The sequence below is a fragment of the Meleagris gallopavo genome, chromosome 11 (assembly GCF_000146605.3).
Source record: "Meleagris gallopavo isolate NT-WF06-2002-E0010 breed Aviagen turkey brand Nicholas breeding stock chromosome 11, Turkey_5.1, whole genome shotgun sequence".
Lineage (NCBI taxonomy): Eukaryota > Metazoa > Chordata > Aves > Galliformes > Phasianidae > Meleagris > Meleagris gallopavo.
Genome location: NC_015021.2, coordinates 6,351,796 through 6,362,063, shown reverse-complemented (window position 1 = coordinate 6,362,063; position 10,268 = coordinate 6,351,796). Strand labels below are relative to the sequence as shown.

Below are 10,268 nucleotides of genomic sequence, written 5' to 3'. Positions count from 1 at the left end.
TCTTTGTATGTGTTGTGGGGGGGGGAGAGGAGAAATATATGTGTTGCATATGCTGCGAGGTGGAAATAAATAACAACAGCTGCTAAAACCAAGGTATAGGACTTGGGAACTTCTGAGAAACAGCTTTTGATGAACAAATATTTATTATTATGATACAATCCTGATTTTCAATTTATTATTGATTTTTTTTTAAAATATTGATTTTAAATCTTCCTTTTATAAAAAATAACCTGTACTCTCTAAAAAAAATAAAAATCAACCAGAAAAAACAGAGCTATGTTGGTTACTGCTAATTTGTAAAGCAAAACATTTTTCCTGCATCAGTAACCATGAAAGTTTTCAATGCTTTCTATCCATAAAGTCTTCTGACTTTAAAGTCTGTGAAGTGGATTGCTAAAAGATACGTCTGTATAAAATAAGAAATAAATTTTAAGCAATATCAATGAGACCATCAGGAACCAGGAACAGCTTGAATTCATAATGCTCTTTGTATTGTTCACTACAGTGTTTTTTTACTTAACAATTGAAAGGAAACCTACATCCTATTTTTAATTCACGTTGGCTTTTGCAATGATGTCTAGATATTGCCTAGAGCCAGATAAAACTAATCTGGAACAACACGAATAACTACACTAAACTAAATCACTAAATTTTTTTTCAATTAACACTAGGTATGTATTTCCTTTACATTATATAGATGACATTGTAATTGTCATTTACCAATGCTGAAAAAGCCTTATGAATCTTTCAATAACATATATCATATGGAGTCATAAAGTTATCTTAAAGAATCACACAAACTGATTTGAAGATCTTTGTCTATTGTAAAATAACCAAATTTTCAATCTGCTTCTGCTGTCACTGTAGGTAATAGCCACTTTGGTCTGCCAGTTTTTTGCTACCTATTTTCTCCCAGCACTTTTGGGCAGCTCACTCCAGGCTGGGAAGTTCTCATCAGCTGTAATGAGCTGAAGGTTTCAACTAGTTAGATTATTAGCAAGGAACTGGTTCAAATATTTACAAACTATATATTGCACAAGTAGGCTTCAAAATCAGTATATGCACAGTGTTGGAGGCTCAGTTCTGTTTCACCGTTGTGTTTATACAAGCAACACACAGAAGTGCTTGTATGTAGCTTAAACGTTTGTTTAATACACTTACATTGCCTCAGAATTGATGGTTGTAGTCTTGTAATCCAGAGTGCCTGTGGATATCTCAGCACTGTAGCATACTGACATGCACTGTTTATTATTCAGCTACTCAGGCAATGTCATAGAAAATCATAATAAAACTAGGAAGACACATCACATCTGACCTTTGCTGAATAATTTAATAAAGCTAGCTTGATATACAAATACGAAAGAGCAGTTGCTGATAAGAACAGAACTATTGCTTCCTTGCTCAAGAATTGGAAACAGTTCAGAAGCTTTATTAACTATTTGGTGTCTTCATCTCTGCTGCAGGCTGTTTCTTAGGCCATAACCAAAGGCTAAGCTGCTTGTTTCTTCCTGCACTTTCTTCTTCTCGGCTCTCATGCTGGTACCTTGTTCTCAGTTTTTCTTTGGTCTCTATGCAGTAATCCATGTTTTTTGTTGTTTTATTTTTTTCCCCCATACGGATGCCATTTCATTTTCACTAATACTTTCTCCCCACATATATTTATTTGTTTGTAGTTATTTCAAGTGGATATATCTATAAAAATGCAGCTCTTTAAAGGTGATTATTACATGTACTCTGTTTTGAGATGGCCAGCTTGGATAGGGCTTTGGGTAACCTACTCTATTAGAAGGTGTCCCTGGTTATGGTAGGGCACTGATACTAGCTGCTCTTTAAGGTTCCTTTCAACACAAACTGTTCTACAATTCTATGGTTCTATAATTCTATGGACAACCTTTCCTTGTGACCCACCTTCATACAACTGTCTTCACAATGAATACTGGAATAATTACAAAGTGTAATTATATCTAGAGGCTTCTGAAATGCTATTTTGGTCCTCCTGTGTCTTGTGTGATGAAGAGTCCATGGGGCATTCAGAGGTGTTGGGGTGAGCTGAGATTTCCCATGTCCTGTGCCCCATTTCAGGTTTGCTACTGGCATTTGACTGACCCAGTTCTTCAGGGGATCACTGTCTCCAACTGGACTCTCCCTACTTCCCTCAGCTCCTTTGTTCCCCCATGGCTCTGCCCACAGTCTCATGAGGCAGAGTTACTGGCCGGGGCTATCCCCTCCTCCACTGCCATTTCCTCAGCAACCTCCAGCCTTCTGCTCTGCCAGTGTCCACCAAGGGACCATTTTTTCCAGCTGTGCCAGTCTAATGAGTCTCTCTCTCACATGCTCTTTCCAAAAGCTGTGGCTGCCTTGGTGCTTTGGGCCTGCACATCTGCAGACAGCAGTGCTGCTGTGGTGGCATTGGGCCATGGAGCAGAGTAGTGCTGACCATGAGACAAGCTATGTGCACCTCAAACATGTAATTTTGTGTCCAGGACAAGGATGGAGACTTGTGGCATACAGTAGCATGGCTGCTCCTCACAGAGGCTGCTCCCGGGCCACATGTGGGGATGTTGGAAGGCCACAGTGAGCCCCTGGGCTGGGGCAGTGGTGGGATGGCAGTAGGGAGGGGGCGTCTGCTGTGGAGCTCCTGTCCTGCAGGAACTTAGTTCCTAACAGCTCAGGAGGGAAGCAGCCCTGGCAGTGACACGGTGGCTGCTGGGGTATGTCATTTGCTGGGGCTGAGGAAGCTCAGAAGTGGGAGCTGGGAAGGACAGCACTTGGCTGTAGGGGCCAGCTGGAGCTGTGGCAACGAGGGTGATGGGGCCGCCATCTTGTCTCATGCAACAGTCCAGCCTGGCTTGTAGGTGAGCAGGGGAGGAAGTGGAGCCAGACTGGGAAGCCTCTGAGAAACCCATGGGGCAGTTTCTCCTGATGGTGAAACTCAGGTACAGCTTCACACATGGGGTTTGCTGTCTGCTGTGGGGAAGGCACACAGTGCCCCTCAGTACTGCTTAACATGCCTTTCCTCAAGTGTTTGGTGTCCACATAAGGTGGCTGAGGGGAAAAACCATGGCAAAGCATCAATCTGCAGGCTGCATGGCTGCAGGTGGGTTCTGGTTATTTGTTTAATAACTTTGGATCCTAATTAGACTGCTCCTGTGAGCATTAGCTTTAGGCTGGCTTTGCTTTCAGGGCATTTTTCAGGTCAGTTCTTGATGCAGCCCACAAGTGCCGGTTCTGAGACCTTGGAGGCCTGCACCAGGTGGCCGGGCCCTCCTGGGCGTCACCTCAGGCCAGGCCGCTGTTCCTGGGGCAGGCCGGGCTCACCTTGCTGAAAGCTGAGGCTGGTGGGCCTCAGAAAAAATAGTTGATTTATAAAACTACCCCGTAGATCTAGGGAAGGCACATCAAGGCTTTACTCAACAAGCTCGTGGCCAAGATATGCGCCTGCTTCCTTTTGACATATTTGTCAGCAAAGGGCTACATTAATGCCTTATATTAAAAGGACCTGAAAGGAGGCTGTTCCTCCACCCTGCCAAAATGTTATTCTGCTATTATGTCATAACACTTTACAAGAAAACAAAACTGTGTTAGTATCAATAGAATCACAAGCTCACTTGCCAAAAAGTATTTCTTTTTTGATAATCCCTAAACCTCTTTAAAAAAACTCCTAAAATGAGTATGCATAGTAGATAAGGAGCTCCATCTTATGTCCATATGTACTTAGGCAGTTTCATTTGATTTCAGTGGAAATTTTAGGTGCATGAGACCTGAAGATATCAAATGTGAGTAAGCCAAGCAAGTTTGATGAAACTACAGTTCTGTTGTCTCTACTCTGATTCTGCTGAAGTTCATCAGGAAAGATTAACTTTGGCAGCTTATTCAGTGACTAAATCTTGATATTTTTTGTGGCTTAATTCATAACATAACTGTAAGCTATTGCCCTGTGTTTATATTTCCCATCCATTTCTCACATTTCCAAAGCATACTGATATGTGATCCTGGTAATTTAGCTACCATAATTGGCATTTTCTAGGGCCAAAAGGAAACAAATTCCTTATCCTCCATACTTCTTTAATTTCTGAAAAACAACAAGTAACATGGTTAATCCTCTTTTTGATCTTTCCCCCCCCACTTTGAGCTTTTCTTATGGCCTTTTCCTTTTAATCTTCTACTTTCTTTTTAATCTTTACTCATTGTCCCTCCACATTTGAAGAATCTTGTGTACTTACATCTCTAAAAAGAATTGGACCACTTTATGGAAATAGCTGTTTAGGATCTTGTTCAAAGCACCATTATGTACATTTAGCTGTTAGGGGGAGGGCGGAAAGAAAGGAGAGAGAAAGCAACTCTAAAGCAGCATTTGTGTAACCTAACAGAACATCGATTTGTTCAACTCAGTGTGGAAAGCCACACAGAACACCCTACGTTGGGATAAAACTTGATTATAGTAGATGAACAGAAAGCTGAATGAACACTTCCCTTTAATTGGGGTGGGACATATCATTGGGCTCTTTATACAGGTGTGTTTGGGCAAGAGCACTTTAGGAAGGGCAGAGCAGGGCAGAGCAGCACAGCTGACTGCTATCAGCCTTTTGCAAACTGCTCCCAGCTGCCCACTCCAATCAATGCTGCAGTGCAAAATGCTTCCTAAGGCTGAGGGAAGTGTGATTGTGGCCGTCTCCAGAAGCATAGCTGGAGGGAGAAGAGTTTCTCTTCTATGGTATGTGCATTTTTTGGTTTGTAACCCTCTGTATGCGTGTATACGGAGCCTTTAAGCCTTTCCTAATGTGGCAAGCATTCAGGCTGCAAGGCTTCCTTTATGTGTCATCTTTTCTTACCTTATGTGGAGACTTACTCCATGAGTTGTCATGGGGAAACTGGTAAAATGATTTATTAATCATGATAAAAGGTGCTTGTTCCTTCTCTTCCTGAGGGATAGATCTGGATATCTTATGGTATGTCTGAAAAGGAAGATGTAGAGCTGAGTTTATTGTACCTGAGTTCTGAGTTTGTGTGCTTCCTCTAGGATGAAGGTTATGTACTGAGAAGTGTGGCCCTGTTAGTGCTGTAATTTAGCTTCCAAAGTCGCTGTTGTGGATCTATTTTTCTAAATACAAAGTCTTGTGATGTGTTGTTAAGAAGCATGAAAAAGGGTGGACACAGCACCAGTTGCTGATGGTGTACTCAGAACTGTCACTGCAAATTCACAGGTGTGATTTCTGTTGCTTATTTCTCTGCTGTAGTATAGTATCCTGTTGTCCCCTTATTCCCACCTTATTTGTTTATTCTTTCTAAGACCAGAAAGCCCGAGAAACTTGGCCAACAGTGTTTTTCAAGCAGGCAAGAAGTTCACAGGAATTAGCTTGTGTCCAATTTAATTTATGTAGAATCTCATGCTCCTTCTACTGAAGCAAATTCTTTAAAAACAACAAACAAAAAGGACCTGCAGAGTTCTGGAAAAGTTGCAAAGCCTGAATGAAAATCCTCTTCCATTTACGTGAATATAAACTGGGCACAGTTCCCCCAAAGGTCTAATACTAGTTTAGAAACTGTATCTTATAATAGTAGTTAAACTAATGGTAAAGCTTTTCTTCAGTGTCCTCAGAATGCCACCAGGTCCTCCACATTTATTCTTTCTATGCAAGAGTATGTGAATAAGATCTCTCCCATAACTTAGTTGTAACTAAGAACAGGATTTGGCGTTGCTCTTTATGGGGATTTTTTTTCTTTTTCATTCTGATTTTAAAACAAACAGTTAAAATGTGGAGCTGAGTGTTTTTTTCCAGGAGTGGCATATTCTAAATGTACTTATGCCATAGTCTGCTGCTCATATAAGATTACAGACTTCACTTTCATCTTTCTTTTTACAAGAAACTCTTAATGACAAATGCAGGCTGTTTAGTGATACCGATATACTGCAATCTTAGCATGTGAATTAGTCATCATACAATCAGTTCAGGGGGTCAGGCCTAAAGAAACAGTTCAGAGTTGGCAAACTGCTAGTCCAGTGATGTGCTCTCCACTTCAAAGTCATGGTGCTTGCTCCCCAGAACTCAGATCACAGAAAGAAACAGCTGGCATTGTCGTTTGTGGCAGTAAGGACTGTGTCTTTTTTTGTAGCAAGATAAGGTTTCACTACTTTGTAAAACAACAATTTATTTTGGAGTGACCTAACCTGTAAAACACAATAGGAAGTAGGAATTCAGAGAGCGCTGCTCTGCTGTTATTGTGTAAGTAGATGTGACCTGTGACAAACCACACCGAAGAAGACTTAGCCTCCTTGCCTGAAAATATTCAGTGCAGTCTGCTTGTCAGTGACAGTCAAAGTTTTTATTTTCCAGATCCACTTTATAGGCTGTTCCTTTCTGTCTGGATATTATTCTTTTGTGTTTTTGGTGTGGTCCGTATTTATGGCAGCATAGAGCTCCAGACTCCCAGTGTTAAATTAAATTATTCAGATTCCCACCTGAGCTTTGAAATGGTCTAATTTCAGCTAAATGTAAATAAAATAAAATAAAATAAATGTCATGCTTAGCTTGGAGATAGCAACTAGTTGGAATGATGTATTGGGTGTCTTCCTGAATGCTGGTTTACTCACAGTTGGGGTATTTTGATGGTCATCGTGTGGAAAAAAGGCGTCAGGTACTTCTGGCCCAGCACACTGACTGTGATACTGAGAGAATTCACCTGAGAAGGGCAGCTGAAGATGCTTCTCTGAAAATGTGAGTTTTATTTATCTCCATCAAGCCAGAGAGAGTTCCTTCCTCTGGTGTTTTGCTCCCTCCCAGCCCCTTAACATATTCAGCAGGTGCTTTTAAGAGCCTTTCACTTACTGAGTGAAGCAGATCTGCTCCTCAAATATAGTGAGGGAGTAGGAAAATAATCACACATTTAAAACTGCCTGGCAGATGTATGTTTCGTATTATTGTTATTATTAATAGACTTCACTTCATAGGCAAGGCAGGCTTATCAGCCAAATGCCTCATTATCAAATGACTGAGACCCAGTAAGTGCTTTACAGCATTCCTTACCAAAAGAGGAAATGATTGCAGGCCAGATCCAAATCCAGTGAAAGCTGGTGGATAGGTTCCCACTTCAATGAAGCATTGCCTGGGGCCCCTACATGCTCATTCGCCTCTGTGTTTTCTTGTATGCTTTTTAATTCACCAACATGAACCAAACAGCTCTAGCTTCTCTCATCTCTCAATGTGTTCTGCAACTTCTGGAAAGGAACCTGGACATGAAGAAAAATGCTACAGAACAGAAAGAACCACAATACAAACCATATGACAATGCCTATTTCTTCATCCTCTTTGTCATGCTGTTTTACTCTTTCCTGGCATTAACTGTCTTTTTTGGTTATGTACGCTCGAAGAAAGCTATTTCAAAGAAAGATCCTTACGAGGAGTTCATCGAGGACAGGAATCGAAAGAAGTGGAACGTGGCCCGGCCGGTGGTGGTGAAATTTGACTTTGAAGAAGAAAGTATTCTTTGAACTTTTTAAAGTGAATTGCTCTGCAGAATGCACTGGGCTGTTTCTGCTGCTTATATTTCAAGTGAAGGTCTACGTGCTTATCTTGTTCGTCTGTCCCCTTTTCAATAAGTCAAAGCATTGCTTGAAATTGCTCTGACTTTTGATGGTTCCTTCCAACTCTAAGGATTCTATGATTCTATGAAATAGGTAATCAAAAAACAATTTTTTTTTTTTCTTTCACCTTTATTTGTTGAAATGCAGCTTTTCTAAATACTGGAAAAATTTAAAAAAAATGGCAGTAAAAAGTATCCATTTGTAGCATTTGCTTTCAGTTTGGTGGAACAAGAATGGGAATCCATCCTACATCAAGACTTGGTTTACTTAAAATAGGGAACTAGTCTATGTACGCATGGACCTGCACCAGGGGCACGCTGTCACCTCTGTGTTGTTCACACCTGGGAATTGGTGTGTAGTGTCCCTGGGAAGTGCTGCCTTGAAATAGACGAATGCTGTTTACCATGCCTGGAGCAGCAAATACTCTTTAACGTGTGAATATATAAAGCTTCCCTCCACTTAGAAATTAATTTCACATGCTGTGGCAAAAGATTAAAAAACAACAACAACAAAAACCAACAAACCAAAGCACCAAACCCTAGCCCCCAAAAACCTACACAAGAAAAAAAAAATCACCTGCAAAATGTCTTTAAAATGCATTGAATGGAGTTCAGTGACTTTGGAGTTACTGCCTTTTCCATCTCTCAGATGTATTTTTCTTCCAGTTTTTCATATGAAATGTATGATTCAGTCCTAATGAACGATAACTAGAACTGATCTCAAACCAGACTGAGGAACTGCCTCTCTGTATCTGCAATCAGTCGTTAGTTGCTAAAATATTGCATGAGCTTCTTTTGGGGCAGTGCTGAATACATGAGACTTTTTTCCATCTGATTTTTTTCTGCCTAATGAAATATTAATTAATAGAACTATGGCATAGAACACGGGGCTGTGCTTAATATAAAAGCATAATAAAGCAGCAAGCACTGTTGTGTGATACCACACGGGTTTGTGATGGCATATGTTCTTCTAAGGTTTTCGTTAGTTCTTAGTCTTATCTAAGGTCTCTTAGTTTGGCCTTTTCTTGTTATAGGACCTGTTGGGTATATTATGTGTATCTGCATTACAGGTGTGTTTGGTGCTTAGAGGGCTATCTAATATTTAATCATCTTCAGATGGTAGGTAGACTCTGATATTCCTTAATGTGCATTTTAAAATAAAGCAGAGCAAATTTTCATGAATATATTAGCTTTTCTTTTGTTAGTGGAATTGCAATGCCAAAAATTTGGCATTGTGTTCCTGGCTACTTCTTGAGTATTCCAAGGATGTGTAGAGTTTTAATTCTTTCAGTATTTAGGACAAGTTCTTGTATATGCATCCAGCTCGGGCTGGGCAATCAGATGTTGTTGCTGTTTCCTGATGGGATGTGTTAAGTGTCTCTGGTGAGTGTATGGGAGCCAGGAGGAGGGAGCCTGATGCTACGCATAACCCTCTTCACATCCAAAAGTTGTTTCCCACTTAGCAGCATGAATGTTTGCAGAAATAGCCATGTTGCCTCAGAATGTAGGGCTCTGTCTCCGACAGCTGTGCTAAAGGAAGATAATAAGAATAAGGTACTATTTTTTTCCAGTTGTACTTGCCCAGCCTCCAGGGATTTGTTGCTCGGGGCCATCTGAGCCAGAGGCCGCTCCTTTTGTCTAACTGCGAGGGTGGGATACGTGCTGAATACTGATGTGGAAGTGTATGGACGTAAGCATTTTAACAGACCAAAACATGTTCGCAGATGTATTTCTGCTGGATTAATCCAGTTCTAATTTAAATGGTTTTGACTATAGGAACAAGACTGGAGTTGCAGACGAAACACTGGTTTGCATAAGAACGATATCATACGTGCTCTGGCTCCTCTGTACAGAAAGCTAGGAGAGGAAAAAATGAAAGTTCAGGTCATTGCGTTTGCATCACGATTGTCAGTTTAGACTGTATAAAACAAATCACTTTCAATTTGGTGTCTTGTACTGGATTGGAGTGAGTAGGAAGACTTATTCTGAACTTCAGAGTTCTGGATGGCTGTCCTCTGAATGTGTACATAAACACTGATCTGTTCTTCTGGTGGAAAAGCCTATTTGCATCTTGTTTGTTCTTTGTTCTTTGCAGTGTATGCTATGTCAACTTAAAAATTAAAGATCAACTTCTTTGAAATGTCTCTCAAACCAGTGTATTTATTTCTGTAAGCTGTTTCTACTTTTGTCTCATTTGTCAATTATCAGATCAGCTGAAGTCCCTTTTAACATTCTTTAGCAACATGCTGCCATTGTCTGCCATTTAGGCTTTTTGGAAACATTCACAACTCATTTAACAACAAGACCACAAGCTCTTCAAACAGTTTTGATCAGGTGCTGCATGTGTGTGTGTATGCCAACAAGGCTTTTTCCAATCCTATCTCCATGCAGCAATAAAAATGTCTCTTTGTCCACGCTAGCCACAAGGTGTGTTGGTGATGTTATTAGGCTTCTCTGCTGTATGTCAAAGTCTGCTTGTCCCTGCCCTGGAGATCTTATTAGTAAATGAGGGGGGAAGCCCGTCAGGTGTAATCTCAGCCATTACAGCATTTCTGTAACGTCAGTGTGGGAAGGTTGGTCTGCAACTCCTGACATCTAGGACAGTAACCTAGGTAATTAAGTTCTAGATCTGGAGGTGTGGTGCTAGCTCTGCACATCCTTGGGTGTTGAATGCCTAACAGAAAGGA

The 10,268-nt window shown here is 40.8% G+C and overlaps 1 long non-coding RNA gene across 1 annotated transcript; it reads left to right on the top strand.

Annotated features, from left to right (window-relative positions):
* Positions 1–862: 862 nt before the first annotated feature.
* On the top strand, positions 863–9,732 carry LOC109369448. The gene is made up of 2 exons (XR_002118512.1): positions 863–4,714; positions 6,595–9,732. It is a non-coding gene; the product is annotated as an uncharacterized LOC109369448 (long non-coding RNA).
* Positions 9,733–10,268: the final 536 nt, after the last annotated feature.